The sequence below is a fragment of the Nerophis lumbriciformis genome, linkage group LG15 (assembly GCF_033978685.3).
Source record: "Nerophis lumbriciformis linkage group LG15, RoL_Nlum_v2.1, whole genome shotgun sequence".
Lineage (NCBI taxonomy): Eukaryota > Metazoa > Chordata > Actinopteri > Syngnathiformes > Syngnathidae > Nerophis > Nerophis lumbriciformis.
In genome coordinates this window covers 32,514,627-32,537,609 of record NC_084562.2, presented here as the reverse complement: position 1 = coordinate 32,537,609, position 22,983 = coordinate 32,514,627, and the positions used below count along the sequence as shown (strand labels likewise).

The 22,983-nt window shown below is 42.0% G+C and overlaps 1 protein-coding gene across 6 annotated transcripts in view; it reads right to left on the bottom strand.

The window, feature by feature from the left end:
- Positions 1–22,983, bottom strand: part of pacsin3 (protein kinase C and casein kinase substrate in neurons 3) — a 126,967-nt gene that overhangs the window by 101,173 nt on the left and 2,811 nt on the right. For 2 of the 6 annotated variants that reach the window (XM_061975064.1, XM_061975068.1), the window contains one exon: positions 4,368–4,448. The gene's annotated coding sequence lies outside the window, so the exon portion shown is untranslated. Of the gene's footprint in view, positions 1–4,367; positions 4,449–11,667; positions 12,094–22,983 lie in introns of those variants that run through there. The other 4 variants (XM_061975063.1, XM_061975062.1, XM_061975067.1 and 1 more) reach the window with 4 other exon arrangements.

The following is a 22,983-nucleotide window of genomic DNA, read 5'->3' as shown; positions in this document are numbered from 1 at the left end:
TTTTGGGAAGCTGTTTTTATACCCAATCATGGCACCCACCTGTTCCCAATTAGCCTGCACACTTGTGGGATGTTCCAAATAAGTGTTTGATGAGCATTCCTCAACTTTATCAGTATTTATTGCCACCTTTCCCAACTCCTTTGTCACGTGTTGCTGGCATCAAATTCTAAAGTTAATGATTTGCAAAAAAACATTTTTTTATCAGTTTGAACATCAAATATGTTGTCTTTGTAGCATATTCAACTGAATATGGGTTTGAAAATGATTTGCAAAGCATTGTATTCCGTTTATATTTACATCTAACACAATTTCCCAACTCATATGGAAACGGGGTTTGTAATATGGGCCACTTGCATTGCAGCGGGCCCAAAATAAGGCTCCGAGATGAGGATTGTACTGGAAGTGAAAACATTGCACCGGGACACCCCTATTCTTCACATTACTTTATGATTTTTTTTAGTCAGAAGTATTTCATACTTGTTGCATGTGTTGTTTACTTTGCCCGAGACACCTACGATCAGGAATTTGTTGTCAGTGGCCTCAATTCAAACACTGTGGAGAAAAAGTCCACAGATACTGGGTTTACCCTGAAGACACATCTTAGCTGAATGCTCGCTCTTTCCACAGCAGCCATACATATGAATGCGATGGGCATGACCAGACAGATGATTACTCAAACTTGTCCCTCGGGCAAAAAGGGTTCCTGCTCTCTGTGTAGTTGCCTGTTCGCCTCTAATTGAAAATGGATTTACCCATGGGACTACCGTGGATATTAAGTAGATTGTCACCAATTCCATGTTAAAATGCTTTGTTTTTCCTACAGTGTGTAAAAAATAAATAAAAATAAAAATAATAATTGATTAATAATCATGCAATTACATGATTAAAAAATGCTCTGGAGCTTATCCCAGTTTCACTCTGGGCAAAAGACTGTATTTACTGTTCTCTCATTTGCACACTTGAGTGTGAACCAATTTCACACTGGCAAAATAAAATTCAGGCACGTAAACCACTACACTATCATCCATCCATCCATCCATTTTCTACCGCTTATTCCCTTTTGGGGTCGCGGGGGGCGCTGGAGCCTATCTCAGCTACAATCGGGCGGAAGGCAGGGTACACCCTGGACAAGTCGCCACCTCATCGCAGGGCCAACACAGATAGACAGACAACATTCACACTCACATTCACACACTAGGGCCAATTTAGTGTTGCCAATCAACTTATCCCCAGGTGCATGTCTTTGGAGGTGGGAGGAAGCCGGAGTACCCGGAGGGAACCCACGCAGTCACGGGGAGAACATGCAAACTCCACACAGAAAGATCCCGAGCCCGGGATTGAACCCAAGACTACTCAGGACCTTCGTATTGTGAGGCAGATGCACTAACCCCTCTGCCACCGTGCTGCCACTACACTATCAATGACTCCAAATTATTACCCAAATATTTTCTTCATTTATAAGCAGATTCATACAAAACCTACATCAATATGTATGACAGAATAATGCAAACATGTGGCTCACAACTGTGACCTGTAAAAATATTGTGTGTGCCACTCCAAAGTACAATCCAAAAAATCTGCTGCTACTAAAAAGAGGGAGACTGTTGGTTTATATGAAAGTGGGTCAAGCCAGAGAGGAGCAAGGGATGAACACACAGGCCGGTCCAGACCTCGTAAGCCCCAATGGTAAACTCGTCATTAATCTGATTATAGTACACCCTTGCTTCAACTGTACATATCGGACACAGGCAGGGCTCTACCAGTATTCTGTAAGCTTCCCTTGCTACATTCCAGCAACATTTGGAATGGTTCGAAGGCACTCATTAGAGCCTGGTGGCTCCCCAACATCTATAAACAGAAGCCTTTTGGATATATTTTTGCTCCAGTTAGTCGGCATACATCTACTGTAGCTATACAACATAGTCTGACAGCACTGGTTTACATCAGTGATCCTATTACCTGCTTTCCTTTTATGAGACACTTACATTTTCTAAAAATACAAACTGTAAGCCCTTTAAAATGTCTACCATTCTTTTATACAACGTATACTTTAGTAGTAGTAATATAGAAAAGGGTGAAGTAGGACAAAGGTATACTTCTTCTGCAATGCAGCTACACAGATATTAGATTTTTTCCACTAAGTTACACTGTTAGACCTAACTGTACATGCCCATACACATCTGTTGCAGAACTGTATTTTGCAAAGTGAGATTTTCTGGCTCAGAATTACATTGGTGTTTTGTCTGGTCCCAAAGTTGGGCAGCAATTCTAAAAATACAGGAATTTAAGGTGCTGTTTGCTACTTCCACAGAGTAACATTTTTCAAAACAAAAAATATAACAAGAAAACCACCGGCTAGATTATGTTACAATTGTTGGTTTAACAGAACACATTTGTTTGCCAATTGTATATACTTTTCACAATTACAAAGTTTATATAATAAACATGTTCACCAGCCCAAATAAAATTATTGGTGTTTACGCCGGGTCACTCACACAGACAAAAGAAGTCCAAGAGAAGTAATGAATAATTTGCAGTCATGTTGTTGTTTTGATAGATTCAATGACAGTTAACGCTAGCTATCCAAATTGCTATTTTTAGCTAACAACACCTAAAACTTGTGCGTGCATGTGTTATGTACGCAAGTAATTACGTCATTATGTACAAGAAGCTGTAAAAGGGCAGGATATACTGTGTAAAATAAATTGGAAAGTTGGCGCCTCCTAGGCATCTGTATAAATGTTGCAAACAACCCCTTTAAGTCATATTTCAATTAATTGGTTTACTTGTTGTATTGTTTTGATCACTAAACCAAGTGAGCAAAACCAACTGGTAAAAACTAAAAGTGTTGCACAGGATTAGAATTACCTCCCCCATTTAAAGAATCTGTGCTAAGTAAAGCAAACAGATGCAAACCATTTAGCTTACTGCTATCTGGTACATCTTAAGAGGCATCTGCTTGGACACATGCTATTTAAATGAAGAAGGGTACAAATACCTTCCACTTGTGTTAGGGTTAAGACCAACCTGTTTTTAGATTTTAAATGCATGCAAATACAATTTAAATCGGTTTATTACTTCAAAGCTTTGACTTTGTCAGGATCTTCTAAACTAAACTATCCATCCATCCATTTTCTACCGCTTGTCCCTTTTTGGGGTCGCGGGGGGTGCTGGAGCCTATCTCAGCTGCATTCGGGCGGAAGGCGGGGTACACCCTGGACAAGTCGCCACCTCATCACAGGGCCAACACAGATAGACAGACAACATTCACACTCACATTCACACACAAGGGCCAATTTAGTGTTCCCAATCAACCTATCCCCGGGTGCATGTTTTTGGCAGTGGGAGGAGGCCGGAGTACCAAGAGGGAACCCACGCAGTCACGGGGAGAACATGCAAACTCCACACAGAAACGGGATTGAACTCAGGACTGACTACTCTGGACCTTTGTATTGTGAGGCACATGCACAAACCCCTGTGCCACATGCACTAACCCCCGTTCCACTGTGCTGCCTTTAAACTAAACTAAACTAAGTAAAATCTAATTTACTAGATAATAAAATGTTCTTAATAAATGATGACCTATGAAATGTACTATTGAACTATTAAATCAAACAAAAAACAATCAATGCCAAAACTGAAATCGTAAACACAAGGTCAACTCGGGGTGTCTATAATAATCGACAATTTGGCGATTTGATTCAAAGAAGTCTGATTCAACAATCAACCACACAGTCGAATTGTCAGACATTAAACCCCCCCTCCTGCCTGAGTAGGGGTAATTGGTAAATGGGTTATACTTGTATAGCGCTTTTCTACCTTCAAGGTACTCAAAGCGCTTTGACACTACTTCCACATTCACTCATTCACACACGTTCACACACTGATGGCGGGAGCTGCCATGCAAGGCCCTAACCACGACCCATCAGGAGCAAGGGTGAAGTGTCTTGCTCAAGGACACAACAGACATGACAAGGTTTGTAGAAGGTGGGGATCGAACCAGGAACCCTCAGGTTGCAGGGAGAAGGCGAGTTGGGTAACTGAGCAATAGGGCTGCACAATTAATTTAATTTTAATCATTATTTTGTCTGCCACAATTCGTTAGTCGAAAACCAAAACCCTAATTCATAACACTGACAGTCAGTTCCTCTTCGAAACTTGCGGACTTCAGTTAGGGGCTTCTCTAATAGCATGTTTATCTCGTTCCCTAAACAAACCGACGCTTTTTCCCATTTAAGTTTTGACATATTGTACTTCTAAAGAAGGGAAAGTCCATCCAGATGGACATGTACAGATATTTACACATTATTCAAGAACTGATTGATTTTAAAAAGGATGAACCTCAACAGCAAGCCAGCAGAACTTACCTTCACAGAGACAAAAATAGATATGTACAGATGTCCCAAAGGATGTCTCCCGGGCTTGGAAGACAGTGGAGCAGATAAAGCCTGCGCAAGCAAAGATGAGGACAGCAGAAAGATGTTTGTTAAACAGCAGCGAAGCGGTAGCATGCAGTTACCGTAGATGTCCCTGTAGGATGAGAATCCTGAGCTGGACCTGCTGCCTATTATAAGGCTTGGAGGTGGTTGGAAGGTGGCAAATTTTGGCGGTCAGAGTGAAATGTCACACATCGAGCTTGTAGGTCAAGCTTAATGAAAGAGCAAGGGACCTTCAAGCCCTTGTAGCTGTTAGCTCCCACCACCAAATGAACCTGCTTTGGCAAGCACTTGCGAATGAGGCAAAAGGACCACAACAGCTTCATTGGTCAACAAACTACAATTACTCTACTTCAGTTATCCGATGTGGAACAACATTTAGTGTTTTAGATATGTGTGTGATTTTCTTCTCAACATACAATTGTCCTAAGTGAACAATGTGTCTCCAGCTTTTTCAACAAATGTATTACATGGAAATTTAGACAAACATAACTAAACTGTAGGCATTTAGTTATTCATTAATTCAACTATCAAAATGTGATTTAAAAATATTTTGAATATATATTTTTTTCTTATTCAACCACACAATGGATGAATAATTGTGTTAACGCCTCTTTAATTATTAATATAATTACTGTACTTTATGCAGTACTCAGAGAAAGCTACTGTAGACTGAAAAAGCCTTTTGGGTAAACATTTCAGGATGACACTAAAATGCATTATAACCTTACAAGTAAACTTAATGTCACCTTCTTTAAAGTTTAAATTGTACATGTCCACCTTCTCACGGTTTCAGCATTTAACTTGTGGTTCTCTCACAAGGAGCTTTGCAACAAAATGTCCTGATGACATTTTAGGCTCAGTGTCCACTTCCATCTGGGAACATCTTGTTTGAAGCCTCCCCATCAATAGTTAGGTGACATCATTGTCCATTTACACAATGAACACAATGAATAGTACGCTGAAATTGTCAATTCGAATTAAACCAGGACATTTATTGGGCAATTTGATTGTGTTATTTAGTTCCTTTTTGGAAAACAGCAAGTTGTGCAAAAAGTACCAAAACACTGAACAGGTGGATATAATGGGGAAAAAAATATAGATATTACAATATTGCTTGTATTCCAACACGCAAGTTCTTCCTGGAAATGATAAACAGAGGTGGTAAACCTCTGTTTTTGCGGTTGTGTAGCAAGCAGCACGCAAATTCTCAGAGTATGCAAGAGGCCTAGATCTTCCTCCAAAAAACAGAATCGAGCAAAAATATAAACTAAGCAATGGAATAAATCCCTATACTTAAACAAAAAAAGATTTGTCAAGTGATATCAAGGATTATTCATCGGTAGCGTTCCCAGACATGTCGAACTATCTTTTACATGACCAAATTGACTTAAAATTTGGAAAAGCATGGATGCCTACAACTTCTTTGGGTGTGGCTTTGTCAAGGAAATTGATATCAAGACAATCCCGGATAAAATATGCATTGTTTTTGCTTCGGGTAAGGTTTTATTTTATGATTTATTTTATTTATCTTTGCGTCTGTTTGTTGTTGCTATTGCACGCGCTGTGTACGAGTATGCATGTTTTTCCCGTCTTCATAAAATTTAACTATAGATCTCAACGTTGTGTATGTGCTGAAAGCTTAATTTATGATTGCTGCCTTTGGTAAAAGCGTAACTCTTTTAGGTGTCACTCACATTTGCTTTCAGTTATTTAGACTTGCCGAGTTGTCGGTAGGTACTGTAGTTGCTTGCGCCTCTAATCATAAAGCCCTTGACAATACCCAGCTCTAGGTGGACATGTGCATTGACTTTATGGGACAAACAAAATAAACAAGCACGTTACTTTAGGTATTTGTGTTTAATGGTAATTGTATAAAGATTACAAGTAATTTTAAATTAAAAGCGAACTAAAATCCGGCTAAATAAAGTGAAATACATCAAGCTAAAAAAGACTGTTGGGAAATAAGCAGTGTTCCAGAACTTGAAAGCCTTAAAGACAACAAGATATTGAAGTAAATGTCAATATTGCAGTACTGAGTTGTGTTACTATTAACTCTGCCAGTAGCTTGAGGCTCAGTGTCTCGCAGAAGAAAGCCTGTGACAGTTCAGTGTTAGAGCCAAGCCTAGGAAACACACCAGAGCAGCAAAATACAGCAGCAAAGTCAGCTAAAGGAATAGGTCAGCCTATTCCCACACACATACAGCTGTTCTACCATTTAATTCCATAAACACAACAGTGATTGGGCCTTCCCTGCACCATCCACACTCCAAGGGACACTGGCTGAGGGTGGCTTGGCATAATCCACTACATGTTGCATGCAATACTGCCAAAGATTAACCCAGAATCTGTTTGTCCTGCTGTCCACCCAAGAAAACACTCTGCACTTTTGTACACAACATGGACTAAAGGTTATAAAAGTATATATAGCGCCAAAAACTATTTCAGGGACGCTGGGTGTGAAGACGTGTAGAATAGATTATGTGGGCCAAACAGAGGCCTGACACTAACATCAAGCATTGACTTGTTTTATGTTACCACAAGATTCCACTGGCTTGAAGCTGAAGGATTTCACCTAACTCTCTGCAAACCCCCCACACTCCAACCACCACCACCACCCAACTGAAGCTTGTCAGTCAGTTAGACTACATATCACTGGCTGAAAGAAGGTTGAGGAAATAGTTTGAGACGTTTTTCAATATTCCCATACTCCGCAACTTCCAATGATTGTACGCTCTTCCCTGTAACACTCAACATGTTTGATGTTTTGAGGACTCCAAATCTACTATATTGACCAAATGATGTTTTGACATTTACTGAGCAACACACACTTCCGCAGCAGTTATTTTGACTGCCACTGCCCATAATCACAAAATGACATTGACATTCCTTTGACTTGCATCACGAAGTCCCTTGAAATCTCTTCCTGTCTGAACGCTGCATCATAAACAATGACGGATTAATTTTAAACTTGGATCCATCCATCAACTTGTTTAATATTAATAGCAGTGTCAATTAAAATCAGAAGTCAAACATATTTGATAAAGCTTTACCCATAATTAACCTATTGGTCTACTCTGTACCAACAGCTGACATGGACGCATTACCGCCACCAGGGTAAACAAGCTTTTATGAAGCCCCTGTATTCTGTCTTTGTTGGAGGTGCATACTGTAGTTGCATATCATGTCACATAGAACCGTCATAAGCAAAAGCAGTTCAAGGGTGGGTTCACACTGTGGATCTAAAAAAAAAATGATACTTGATACTTAAGTGTGACTTGGTTAGCATTGTTGCTTATATTTTTGTCAACAGACCAAATAATGCCTTGATAGGACCGGAAATGTGACATGTTCATTGAGCGACAAAACTCGCATTCAAAACATGGCTTCTAGGAAAAACTTACCAAACTGTAAAGAACAACACAACCTCTTTCTTAAAAAGAGCCATGTAATGCAAGTTTATTACTTCCCTCAGAAAGTTATGTAATTGTTTGCGTTGGCTTGTCTGTCTCCGTTATTTAGCGAAATAACTCAAAAAGTTATTTAGCACAGTTTTATTCAGGCCAGAAAAAAATTGCATTACATAAACTTTGTAATTGTGGAAAAATATATACAATTGTAAACAAATGTGTTCTGTTAAACCACTAATGGTAACAAAAGCTCGCCGGTGGTGTTCTTGTCATATTTTTTGCTATGAAAGATGTTAGTGCAAAGAAGTTGCAAACAGCACCTTTAAAACCTTTAGTATATCAGTAGGGATTAAACTACGGAATGGATTAAGCAAAGAAAAGTCAGAGAAGGTACTAATATGATCAGTTTAAAAGGCTGTTCAAACAAGTTGTTTACAAAGTACGAGGAAGACAATTTTGAAAAACATCTTGAACTAAATTGAAAGTGAGATATTTGATTATGTGAATCTTAACTGAGTCAACAATACATCAAAATAACTGTTACCGTATTTTCCGCACTATAAGGCGCACCTAAAAACCACAAATTTTCTCAAAAGCTGACAGTGCGCCTTATAACCCGGTGCGCTTTATATATGGATAAATATTAAGATTCATTTTCATAAAGTTTAGGTCTCGCAACTACGGTAAACAGCCGCCATCTTTTTTCCCCGTAGAAGAAGCGCGCGGTGCATGCTGGGATATGTGACGTTTCATTTCCATTTGTGTGTTTATGTAAAGACCCCAAAATGGCTCCTATTAAGTGTGTTGTCTGTCTAATTATAAATAATGCAGACGAGGCGTGTTAACTGAGTTCTCAACGTTTACTCACAGCGTGCTCATAACCACATTCTAACTCCCAGCATACAACGCTTCTCAGGGCTACCGCGCATGCTCGTAACTATCGTTGCATGCTGGGTAGTGTAGTTGTTATATTTGCTAGCTCATAACAGCACATTGAGAGACACGCTTACGCGCTTAATTCAATACTCGCCGTCATTCCGGGTGGATTGACAAAAGACCTCCAGCCGCTAGATATTGGTGTCAACAGGGCATTCGAAGCTAGACTGCTAACTGCGTGGGAACAATGGATGACAGAAGGCGAACACACCTTCACTAAGACGAGGAGGCAGCGCCAGACGACGCCAACATCTGCCAGTGGATCGTAAATTTGCCCAACTTTTCACTTCGGACACCGAAGACGAAGGATTTACGAATGAAGAATAACTTCAGAAAGTGTAGAATAACTTCAGAAAGTGAGCGCTATGTTTATTTTGTGTGTTGTGACATTAACGTTCGAGAAACATTATGTTGCTATTGCTCTGCACTATTTTGAATTTTACTATGTTTGTGATTGCACATTTGCGTACATTTTGGGAGTGAACAAAGTTGTTAGAACGCTGGTTTTTAATATATTATTAAAGTTTGACTGACCTATCTGACTGTTTTTTTGACATTCACTTTAGCGCAGCGTAGGCGCGGCTTATAGTCCGGGGCGGCTTATTGGTGGACAAAGTTATGAAATATGCCATTCATTGAAGGTGCGGCTAATAATCCGGTGCGCCTTATAGTGCGGAAAATACGGTAGATTAAGAATTCATTGATGAAAGCTGTGTTACAAAATGAGAACAAAAAGTGAACAAAGTGTAATTGCTATGAATTGAAAAGGGGGTAGGATTAAATAAATTTTGCTTCTTCCTACTCCTCTTCGGACATGTAAGGAGAAATGAAAATATGTAAATTATGGGATGTTTCACATTGTACGTGTACACATATTTAAAATAAACTTCAACCATAACTATAATGGTTATCATCATGCACTGCAAATTATTTGCCACTTGCAAAGATTTTAATATGGTATTTCTAGAAATGTCCTTAGCTTTAAGCTTTTTAGTCATTGACTTTACATCATAATCTTAATTTTAGCATGACTAATGATACTTTTTCTATTCTAGTTGAAGAAAATATCTATCCAAATAAGAAATGTTATTCCCCACATAAAAAAAATCTTGTTTAAAGATTCTTAATAATGCTTGTTTTCAAAACAAAATACTTATTTCCAGCTTAAAAGTCCAGCTAATTTCTAGTTATACAAGTATTAATTTAGGATGTCTGTTCAAGTAAAATTAACTAGCTGCATGGACAGATCATTAGGGCCCGCAATGGCCCATTGCAAAAGGACTCCCACAGGGAGTCCTTATGCAATGGGACATAAGGACCTATTGTTATTGTAACGTTTTATTATTATTCTTTATTCTTTCTTTATTCTACCGCCGCCTCTTTGAACACTAATTTGACCCACTTAGCATGCTTCAAAACTCACCAAATTTGACCCACACATCAGGACCTGCGAAAATTGCCTTTTGATAAAAAAAACAAACCCCAAAAATAAAAATTGCGCTCTAGCGCCCCCTAGAAAAAAAAAAACTAGACTGCCTGTAACTCCCACTAGGAAGGTCGGAAAAACATTAAACAAAATCCTCTATGTAGGTCTGACTTAGACCTAGTTCTCATAATTGTACATCCTCGGGCTAAAATCAACAGGAAGTTGGCAATTCCCCCTTCAAGACAAAAAAGTACTAAAAACAGTCACTTTTGCCTCTTTGAGCTGCAATTTGACCCCCTTAACATGCTTCAAAACTCACCAAACTGAACGCACACATCAGGACTGGCAAAAACTGAGATCTAATAAAAAAACTAAAATCAACAGGAAGTTGGCAATTCCCCCTTCAAGACAAAAAAGTACTAAAAACAGTCACTTTTGCCTCTTTGAGCTGCAATTTGACCCCCTTAACATGCTTCAAAACTCACCAAACTGAACGCACACATCAGGACTGGCAAAAACTGAGATCTAATAAAAAAACCTAACCCCAAATTCAAAAATTGCGCTCTAGAGCAATTTTTGAATAAAACGGAGAAAAAACTGCTCCTCGGAAGAAAAACATTACAAAACTGCCTGTAACTCCCACTGGGAAGGTCGGAGAGACATGAAACAAAAACCTCTCCGTAGGTCTCACTTAGACCTACATTTCATAAATTGACCCCCAGCAAAAATCTACAGGAAGTTTGCTATTCCCCCTTCAAAACAAAATTTTTGTACAAACCGGTCACCTTCCTTCAAAAACGAACTCCTCTGAGCGCGTTTGTCGTTTCGCCTTCAAACTAACACAGGAGAGACATTGAACCCTTGTGATTACAACAACAGAAGCGCTTTTTAATTAACTGCTCCGGTTTTGATTTTATGACCCTTCAAAGACCCGCTGCGCTGATGCTGCTGCAATGCTGTTTTTTTAAGATGGCTGCTTAAAAGCAGGAAGCACCAACGTGCCCACACAATGCAGACAAGGTAGGTACACTAGACAAAAGTCTTGGGACACTTCAGACTAAAAGTAGACAAAAGTATTGGGACACTTAGGACTAGCACCTGCCAAATACGCGGGCCCGAACAACGCTGCTTGCAGCTTTAATTTCACTTGTATTGTATTTTTTAGTATTTTATCCCTAAAATCTAGTCTTTTTATCTTATATTCCAGCTCTTTTGTAGCGTTGTGAAAGCTGATTTAATAGTAATACAGTACTTCAGTGTGGGCGTCATCAAGTGCCATATGTTATGTTTAGAAGGCTTTGACACGCAAGAAAATACGTTTGACTGTAGTTTTCCCGATTATCCTATGTTTCCACTATAATGTAATGATTTACTGTGTACATATATATATATATATATATATATGTGTGTGTGTGTGTATTATTATGCGCGGAGGCAGTCAACAGGTGAAGTTGCTTACCTGTTTCGCTCCGTGCTGGAGGACCCCAGAAGTAAAGAATGCACCTGGGGGTTGTTGTTTCCCTCTCGGGTTGACACTTGAACAATTAGATGTTAAAAGCGAATTCTCGGTCCAATGTTAAAAATCTTCATTTCAACATCTTGTATAAGTCGTACTCCCCTCCGCCACGATGCATCAACGTAAAATGCCTGGATTTAACCTCGTTAGCAGGTTCGGTGTCTGTGTAAAACACGCAATATTTTCCGCGGCTAAAATGAAATGGCGTGTGCTTACCTCTAAAGTTTATGGAAGCACTAAGATCGATAGCGAAGGAGTCGTCCCTCCACAACCCAGCCTGTCTTCTCAGGCTGTAATCAGACTCTGTTCGTCACAATATCCATTCATCCTATTACACGTTAACCCTTCACTGTCTGCCGAGCTACACCGTGCTGCCTTCACTGACCGTCGGAAAAAAACGCTATTGAACCCTGAGAACGTCGAACGTTAATGTGCTTCCGGGTTTCGAGAGACGTCACGTTTAATTACTGTGACGTCTTCCATTCATCCTGGACAATATTCATGACAAATGTGTGCTTTGTTTTAAAGATGTGCTATTTGCTTTTACACAGTATGAGAAAACATTTGAAAAGGAATTTTACCTGTACAATCTCTATATACCAGAGGTGGGACCAAGTCATTGTTTTGCAAGTCACAAGTAAGTCTCAAGTCTTTGCCCTCAAGTCCGAGTCAAGACAGGCAAGCCCCGAGTCAAGTCCAAAGTCAAGACTGGAAAGTCTCAAGTCAAGTCCTAAGTCCTGCATTTTGAGTTTCGAGTCCTTTCAAGTCCTTTTAACCACAGACTAATATATTAACACAGATTGTGTATGCTTTTCAAACGCTGTATTTATTTATTAAAACAAGTGCATTTTAAATTGCAGGAAAGAAAATTGTGCTGACATTGCACTTTATAATAGCACTATTAACCAGTCATTTTAAACATTAACTCATTCCTTTACAGAACAAACACATTGAAAAATAAAGTGCAAATGTACTTATTTGTACAAAAGTGTTAACATTGAAAAAACATGACATATACGTGAACATAACAAAAAAGTTGTACTTTTTATATGTCAGGGCCCTATGCTGCATTGCATTTGCAAAAGACCAAATTAGCCAAGAGTCTGTCAGTCATTTGTGCACGATGGGGGCGTAGTATGATGCCACCATGGCTGAAAACTCGCTCCACTGGAGCACTGGAGGCAGGCACTGCCAAGACTCTCATGGCCACTCGGAACAGTGAAGGAAGAGTCTTCATGTTCAATGCCCAGAACAAAAGGGGGGAGAGAGTTGTTTTGGGTTGGTGCACTACTTGTAAGTGTATCTTGTGTTTTTTATGTTGATTTAATTAAAAAAAGAAAAGAAAAAAAAATTATTTCTTGTGCGGCCCGATACCAATCGATCCACGGACCAGTACCGGGCCGCGGCCCGGTGGTTGGGGACCACTGAGGTAAACAACCAACAGTATGTCAGAAAGCTAGCTAAAACGGTACACATATTCATAATATAGTATACATTTTAACTGACCTTTATTTTACTATTTTTGTCTTTTTTTAGGTGGCTAAAATACGCGGTGCTGCTGACCGCCGTCTAACGTTACGTGTGATATATTGACTAACGTAACCCTGCTTAAAAAAAATCACTGAACAAAAAGTATGAATAAGGTAGTGAACTGCAACAGATTCCCGTGTTTGCAATAACGTTATAACGTTAGCAGTGAGTTTACAGCCTCACTGATTTAACTACACAGCAAATAAAAGTCACGTTACTTAGCCAATAAACGTTATCTTACATTCAAAACTTACCGTTCTTTGTGCAACTTCAAATGCCGGACGAAGTTGGAAGTTGTTGCCTCTCCATCAGTCATTTTCGAACCGCATGTGTTGCATACTGCAAACCGTTTTGTGTTGACCACCTCGTAATTTTTATACCCAAACAAAATTATTTTAGGTATCATTTTTTGTTCACTGGCGTGTGGTTTGGACATGTCTTCTTCGTTGGTTGTCCTGCAATTTGATTGGATGAATGCTGTGTGATGAAAACAAAGTAGATCTAATTTGATTGGCTGTTGTACTGACAGCACACCAGCTGACACACGCAACGCTGATAGACAAGTACACAATGAAAAATACGGAGCGCTCCCGAATAACTTTTTCATCTTTGGGTTTTGGGGAAAGTAGCAAGTCATGTCAAGTCATGTCAATTCAAAAGGCTCAAGTCCAAGTGAAGTCACAAGTCATTGATGTTAAAGTCGAAGTCGAGTTGCAAGTCTTTTTACATTTTGTCAAGTCGAGTCTAAAGTCATCAAATTCATGACTCGAGTCTGACTCGAGTCCAAGTCATGTGACTCGAGTCCACACCTCTGCTATATACTATTGGCTAAGTTTTATATTCATAAATGTAAGTTTCTCAATACCCGACCTGTTTTATGTGCCTTTAAAAAAAAATTTAAATTTACTTTAAAACGCTTTCTACCTCTATCAATCAATCAATCAATGTTTATTTATATAGCCCTAAATCACAAGTGTCTCAAAGGGCTGCACAAGCCACAACGACATCCTCGGTATAGCCCACATAAGGGCAAGGAAAAACTCACCCCAGTGGGACGTCGATGTGAATGACTATGAGAAACCTTGGAGAGGACCGCATATGTGGGTAACCCCCCCCCCCCCCCCCCTCTAGGGAGACCGAATGCAATGGATGTCGAGTGGGTCTAACATAATATTGTGAGAGTCCAGTCCATAGTGGATCCAGCATAACAGTAAGAGTCCAGTCCACAGTGGGGTCAGCAGGAAACCATCCCGAGCGGAGACGGGTCAGCAGCGCAGAGATGTTCCCAACCAATATACAGGCGAGCGGTCCACCCCGGGTCCCGACCCCGGACGGCCAGCACCCCATCCATGGCCACCGGATCTGTGTGTCTTCCCCTCCACAAGGGATAGGGGGGAGCAGAGGAGAAAAGAAAAGAAACGGCAGATCAACTGGTCTAAAAAAGGGGGGCTATTCAAAGGCTAGAGTATACAAATGAGTTTTGAGATGGGACTTAAATGTTTCTACTGAGGTAGCATCTCTAACTGTTACCGGGAGGGCATTCCATAGTACTGGAGCCCGAATAGAAAACGCTCTACAGCCCGCAGACTTTTTTTGGGCTCTGGGAATCACTAATAAGCCGGAGTTCTTTGAACGCAGATTTCTTGCCGGGACATATGGTACAATACAATCGGTAAGATAGGCTGGAGCTAGACCGTGTAGTATTTTATACGTAAGTAGTAAAACCTTAAAGTCACATCTTAAGTGCACAGGAAGCCAGTGCAGGTGAGCCAGTATAGGCGTAATATGATCAAACTTTCTTGTTCTTGTCAAAAGTCTAGCAGCCGCATTTTGTACCAACTGTAATTTTTTAATGCTAGACATAGGGAGACCCGAAAATAATACGTTACAGTAGTCGAGACAGAAATTTAAAAAAAAAAAAAAAAATAAATAAACTGCAATTGAAACCTGAAAGCACTTTATCCAGAAGTGGTTGCGTACAGAGAAAAATTAAGGAAACGAGGGGCCACTTTGATGTTTTTATATTTTTCTAAAATTGTGTAAAAACTTTAGAAAAATAGTTGTTATTATTAGTTATTAGTCAAATCAAATGTAAGCTTTTTCTCTTAATATTGGGCTTTTTTGCTGCATTTCCCCCCAATGTTGCTGGGGTTTTTTTTGGTTAATGTTATTAACAATGACTTCATTAGAAATACTTAGTTTTATTTAACCTTTTTTTTGGCATAATGTTTCGCTAACCCAGGGGTCGGCAACCCAAAATGTTGAAAGAGCCATATTGGACCCATCCCTCCATCCATTTTCTACCGCTCGTCCCTTTTGGGGTCGTGGGGGGTGCTGGAGCCTATACCAGCTGCATTCGGGCGGAAGGCGGGGTACACCCTGGACAAGTCACCACCTCATCGCAGGGCCAACATAGACAGACAGACAACATTCACACTCACATTCACACACTAGGGCCAATTTAGTGTTGCCAATCAACCTATCCCCAGGTGCATGTCTTTGGAGGTGGGAGGAAGCCGGAGTACCCGGAGGGAACCCACGCAGTCACGGGGAGAACATGCAAACTGCACACAGAAAGATCCCGAGCCCGTGATTGAACTCAGGACCTTCATATTGTGAGGCACAAAAATACAACAAAAAAATTGTCTGGAGCCGCAAAAAATGTCAAGCCTCATAGCAAGTCTTATAATGAAGGCAACACATGATGTAAGTGTCTATATTAGCCTATATATTTTTGCAACATTGGAAATTATTAGTAAAATGGAGGCTTCTCACAGGATGAGATAAATGACTGGCTCAGAGTGGCAAAAGGTATAGGTGTGTGTGTCCAAGTTTAAGGAAACGGCAGGCTGTCTTCTAGTGGGTTTATTACAATCTTTGCAAGCTGGGTAAAGTTTGCTGTGGTCTGGAACAACATGGCTTACAAACAACTATCAGAAATGCAGCTAATATTACATACAGATAATGTGTCATGAGACATGCAAATATAAATTAAATACACAGAGGACATATCCATCCATCCATCCATCTTCTTCCGCTTATCCGAGGTCGGGTCGCGGGGGCAGCAGCCTAAGCAGGGAAGCCCAGACTTCCCTCTCCCCAGCCACTTCGTCCAGCTCCTCCCGGTGGATCCCGAGGCGTTCCCAGGCCAGCCGGGAGACATAGTCTTCCCAACGTGTCCTGGGTCTTCCCCGTGGCCTCCTACCGGTCGGACGTGCCCGAAACACCTCCCGAGGGAGGCGTTCGGGTGGCATCCTGACCAGATGCCCGAACCACCTCATCTGGCTCCTCTCGATATGGAGGAGCAGCGGCTTTACTTTGAGCTCCCCCCGGATGGCAGAGCTTCTCACCCTATCTCTAAGGGAGAGCCCCGCCACCCGGCGGAGGAAACTCATTTCGGCCGCTTGTACCCGTGATCTTGTCCTTTCGGTCATGACCCAAAGCTCATGACCATAGGTGAGGATGGGAACGTAGATCGACCGGTAAATCGAGAGCTTTGCCTTCTGGCTCAGCTCCTTCTTCACCACAACGGATCGATACAGCGTCCGCATTACTGAAGATGCCGCACCAATCCGCCTGTCGATCTCACGATCCACTCTTCCCTCACTCGTGAACAAGACTCCGAGGTACTTGAACTCCTCCACTTGGGGCAAGATCTCCTCCCCAACCCGGAGATGGCACTCCACCCTTTTCCGGGCGAGAACCATGGACTCGGATTTGGAGGTGCTGATTCTCATCCCAGTCGCTTCACACTCGGCTGCGAACCGATCCAGTGAGAGCTGAAGATCTTGGCCAGATGAAGCCATCAGGACCACATCATCTGCAAAAAGCAGAGACCTAATCCTGCAGCCACCAAACCAGATACCCTCAACGCCCTGACTGCGCCTAGAAATTCTGTCCATAAAGGTTATGAACAGAATCGGTGACAAAGGGCAGCCTTGGCGGAGTCCAACCCTCACTGGAAACGTGTCCGACTTACTGCCGGCAATGCGGACCAAGCTCTGACACCGATTATACAGGGAGCGAACCGCCACAATAAGACAGTCCGTTACCCCATACTCTCTGAGCACTCCCCACAGGACTTCCCGGGGTACACGGTCGAATGCCTTCTCCAAGTCCACAAAGCACATGTAGACTGGTTGGGCAAACTCCCATGCACCCTCAAGGACCCTGCCGAGAGTATAGAGCTGGACATAGGACAGAGGACATAAGCAAAGGAAATTAAATGAGCTCAAATATATCTACAAATGAGGCATAATGATGCAGTATGTACATACAGCTAGCCTAAATAGCATGTTAGCATCGATTACCATGCAGTCATGGATTGACCAAATATGCCTGATTAGCACTGCAGCAAATCACTAAAGTCAACAAAGCTCACCTTTCTATTCACGCACAACATAGAACGTTTGGTGGACGAAATGAGACAAAGAAGGAGTGGCATGAAACACGTCTTTTTGTGGCAGCATCGGAGAAAGTTGTGCATACAAACAAACTACGATGAGTTCAAGGATCGCTGAAATTAGTAGGACAAAACGGTGCTTGCCAAATACTCTCATCAGTGAAGCATGTACAACATAAATAGTGGGATTTCTAACAATTAGGAAGATTTGTGTCATGTTTGTTCTCCTATAGAAAATATATCAAAACAAAACAGAAAAAATTATTTATCTTTTTCCATTTTCACACATCTCTGAAAGAGGTCCAGGGAGTCACTAGGGCGGGGCTATGCGGCTCTAGAGCAGCGGGTTGGTGACCCCCGGGATAACCAGTTCTCATTTACAAACCTGGCCTAGCCAATAGGCTCCGGCTCTTTCTATTGGCTCCCCAATAGAATACGACCACAACCATGGCCCAGTGGTGAAAATGATAGCATTTGAGCCTACCCTCGACCCCTGACCAATCACAACAGAGTAGTAGTAGGCTTGGCCAGGGAAGTGCCTGTGGAATTGAGTATGTTAGCCAAGAGGAGAAAAATCCTGATTCGCTATGTACACAATTTGATATTAATGGAATATTTAACGTAAAAAATATATTAATCAATCAATCCATTCAATTAGAAAAAATATTTGATTTATATTCTGATACTATAATTAATTGTTTAATGATTGTAACCAATAAAAATGTATCAAATCTAAAACACATGGAGTGTCTGGAACTTTTTCCACTGCCGCTGCAATAGAGTGCAAATGAGCACGGTGGTGTGGGGGTTCCGTGGTATGTGGGGTGTTTTTTTTATTTCTAATTATGCACAAATGTTAAAAAGTTCTATGAGCATTTATTAGAAAAAAGGATGAAGTCTATGGCAAGCAGAAATAAAATAGCTTATATCAACTGTTATGTTAGTGTTGAGATACTACTGGCCAAAACCAACATTGCTGCTGTTAAAAACCATGTGAGTCAACCAGAAGACCATAGTAAGAATGTGACAACATCTAGTGAGTATGAGCCCTGGAAAAGTGGTCACATCGATACCGCCCCAAGAAAAGCTATGTAAGAATGCCAACTTCAGATATGGCACATGACCCTCTTCCTAAGACTGAGCCAATCCGCAACTGCGCAGCCAATCCCCATATTTAATGGAGGCGTACCCTCTACCTGTCAATGCCCGGCACGTTTGTGCTTTGTCCCCACAGAGTGGGGTTTTTACTAGCTACTTTCAAATTGTTTGCCAACAGTTCTTAAACCAATTTGTGGGATTAACCTTTTAATGCTGCAGGTTGCAAAGTCAAATGTCATCCCGCAGCAGTGTGTGGCCAGCATGAGGAGAAGATGCCAGGCTGTTGTGGCTGTGTATTGTCGGCACATGCTGTTGAGGATCCTGATTTTGTTGTAATAATCATACAATTACATTAGTCGTCTTTATTGCTATTAATAAACTTTCAATCATCCAAACTGTCCACATAGGCAGTGGTCAAAGTGAAGGCACACTTGATGTGGGTGCTACAAACGCTCATCCTCGACAAAATCAAATATGTTATAACTGTGAATATGTGTGTAAATATGATGTATAATGTAAAGCGCTTTGGGTATAGTAAAAGCGCCATATAAATACAGACCATTTACCTTAACATCCATTGGCAGGAACCATTTTTGCAACATATATAAACATCTGAAATATTTTCAAACTTCAGTTTGTTTATTAACAAAAGTCGTTGTCATATATAGGCTTTAATATGTTCTCCACACTTCTGGAAGAGAGTGCATATTTTTGCATTTACATTCTATAACTATTTGTCCATTGTTTGCCCATTAAAAAAAATACTGTTGTTTTTTTTTGCAAGGAATGCCCAAACCTTTACTCTCTTGTATGATACTTCAAAATACTTTTGAAGAGTATCATCTGAATAAGCAATTATTTTATTTATGGAATATATGGGTATTTTGGGGAAGCCAAACCGTACAGTCGCTATTTGAAATACTAAAGCTTGATACTGACAAGAGCATGGTATATATAGCCTTGTCTCTACTATGGCAACTTCCTCTGGCTTTTACAGAGCTCTAGGGCCACTTAAAGGTTTGAAGGTGCAACTGCAGATGTGATCAAAAACTGCTCAGTTATTTAACAACATCCATCCATCCATTCTCCCCCTTCCCCCTGTATATATAATAATAATAATAATAACTGCATCTTTTCATGTAGGTCAATGTGGTTGTGAGTTAGATAGTAAAATTTTTGCTGACTTGCATTTGGATCCTTTTTTTTTTGCCCATTTTATTTAATAAACAATCTACCTCAAGTGGCTTGACTTTCTTGGTTATCATTCACATTTTAACCAGGTTATTTTGAGACCTACCTTAAAAAGCTGTACCCAAACCAACAGTGAATTGTAGGAATTAACACCAAACTAAACTGAGGATGTGGTTGTGTGGTGGGTAGTGGAATTCAGTGGCAGTTCAATTGGGTTTTGCCACCGAGGGCACACATGCAGCGCCACCTAATGCCACCCTGTGCAATTGTACAGTTCATCCGGAAAGTATTCGGAGTGCTTCACTTTTTCCACATTTTGTTATGTTACAGCCTTATTTCAAAATGGAATCAGTTCATTTTTGTTCTCAAAATTCTAAACACTATATCAAAACGACAATGTGAAAACGTTTTGTTTTTTTAAAGATTTTTGCTCATTTATTACAAATAAAAAACAAAGAAGTAATAAGTATTCACAGCCTTTGCCATGAACTCAAAAGTGAGCTCAGAAGCATTCTGTTTTAACTGATCATCCTTGAGATGTTCCTACAGCTTAATTGGAGTCCAGCGGTCATAAATTCAGCTAATTTGACATGGTTTACAAAGGCATACCTTTCTATATATAAAATCCCACACTCGAGCACAAACTAAGCATTTAAGCTAAGGAATTGTATGCAGACCTCCAAGACAGGATTGTCCCGAGGCTCAAATCTGAAGAAGCGTACAGAAAAATATCTGCTGCCTTTAAGGTCCCAATAAGCACACTTGGCCTCCATGGAAGAAGTTTGGAACCACCAGGACTCTTCCTGGCCATCTAAACTGAGTGATCAGAGTAGAAGTGTCACGATCGGGGCACATGATGATGCGGGTTTTGTTCTCCCAAGATGCAAATGGACGAATCCGGACAGGACTTGCAGGTAACGACATGATTTAATAGTAAAATAACACAATACAGGAACCAAAACAGAAAACAAACCGACTGGATAAAGTGCAGAGCGCACCGGAAGCTAAGGCTACAACTTAGCACAGACAAAGATCACTAGCAGGGGCTAGGAGACAAGCAAAAACTCATGTAACAGTTGCGTGATGCAAATAAAGAAGCCAGGACGAGTGATCAGAAAGGCAGGCTTAAATAGTGTCTCTTGATTACAAACGGGTGAGTGTCCCGAACAACAGAGGCAGGTGAAAATCATAAGTAACCATGGTGACTAAACTCAGGAGGTGCATAAACAGGAACTAAAAAGAGTCCAAAACAAATCGATAACACAAAACATGATCCGGACCACGGATCATGACAGAGACCCCCCTTAAGGACAGATTCCAGATGTCCAAAAAAAGAAAACAAAAAAACAAGCAGGGTCAAAAGTCACAGGAGGGCGGAGGGAGGACCTGGCGGGGGGGTCGCCCGACCAAGTGTCCCCGCAACCAGCGAGGGAGAGTCAGGTGGCGGCGACGTGTTGAACGGCGCTGTACTTGGCGAGGCGGGTGCACTTGGCGAGGCGGGCGACCAAGAAACGGCCACATCCGTGGAAGCAGGCAACGAGTCAGGCGTGGAAGCAGCAGCAGACGAGTCAGACGCGGGTGCATCAGACGAAACAGGCGCGGGTGCAGCAGACGAAGCAGGCGCGGGTGCAGCAGACGAAGCAGGCGCGAGTGCAGCAGACGAAGCAGGCGTGGGTGCAGCCACTGGAGCCAGCCGTGGTGCAGGAACAGGAACTGGAGCCAGCCGTGGTGCAGGAACAGGAACTGGTGCCAGCCGAGGTGCAAGAACAGGATCTGGTGACAGCGGAGGTGCAGGAACAGGAACTGGTGCCCGCTGAGGTGCAGGAACAGGAACTGGTGCCCGCCAAGGTGCAGGAACAGGAGCTAGCCAAGGAGCAGGAACAGGAGCTAGCCGAGGAGCAGGAACTGGAGCAGATGCTAGCCGAGGAGCAGGAACAGGAACTGGCTTTGGAACAGCAGGTTCAGATGCATGAGAGGATGACGTCTGCAGGCCCACCGGAGATGATGGTGGCGTCTGCAGGCCCACCCGAGATGATGGTGGCGTCTGCAGGCCCACCCGAGATGATGGTGGCGTCTGCAGGCCCACCCGAGATGATGGTGGAGGTGGCCTAGCTGGGGGTTGCAGCTTGGCATGCTGAAGGACTGGTGGTGGTGGCCGGGCTGGAGGTTTCGGCTTGGCAGGCCGAAAGACTGGTGGTGGCGGCCGGGCTGGAGGTTGCTGCCTGGCTGGGCGCCCCCTCAAAAAGCGGATACCAGACACGCTCCTTGCGGTCTGGAACAGTCTTTAGGGGTAGGTGGAGGGAGGTCAGGAGGGGGGTAGACTCCTCCCCTCTCAATTGTCCAAAAAGTATATTCACCCCCCCCACCCCCGCCCCTCTCCCCACTTGAGACTGGGTGGGAGCAATAGTCACTGGGGGCGGAGCCAAAGTCACTAGAGGCGAAGCTGAAAAAACAGGTGACTGGGATTGAAAAAATCTAAATCTTGAAAAAATCTTCTCATAAGGATTAATTCTAGAAACAAAGTCCTTAGTGGGCGGCTGACAGAGGGAGTAAACAGAATCTAAAAAAAAATCTTGGTCTCTGACGTCATCCCTAGTAGGCGTAATGACGTCATCCCAAGGCGGCGGCGTGATGTCATCAGCGCGGGTCTCCCTCTGACTCACAGCCCAGTCGGAAAATTGTTTGTCAAACTCATGAATAGAATGGCCAAACCTCAGAGGGGAAGACAGGGCTGCTCTTGGCGTGCTGCTGTCCGGAGGAGGAGTCTTCGGGAGCGACGCGTCCTGACGGCGAGGCGAAGACTCCTTGCTGTCCAATGAGGGGGAACTTTTTGTAGCTGGCTTCTTTCTTTCACGATCGGGGCTCATGATGATGCGGGTTTTGTTCTCCCAAGATGCAAATGGACGAATCCGGACAGGACTTGCAGGTAACGACATGATTTAATAGTAAAATAACACAATACAGGTACCAAAACAGAAAACAAATCAACTGGATAAAGTGCCGAGCGCACCGGAAGCTAAGGCTACAACTTAGCACAG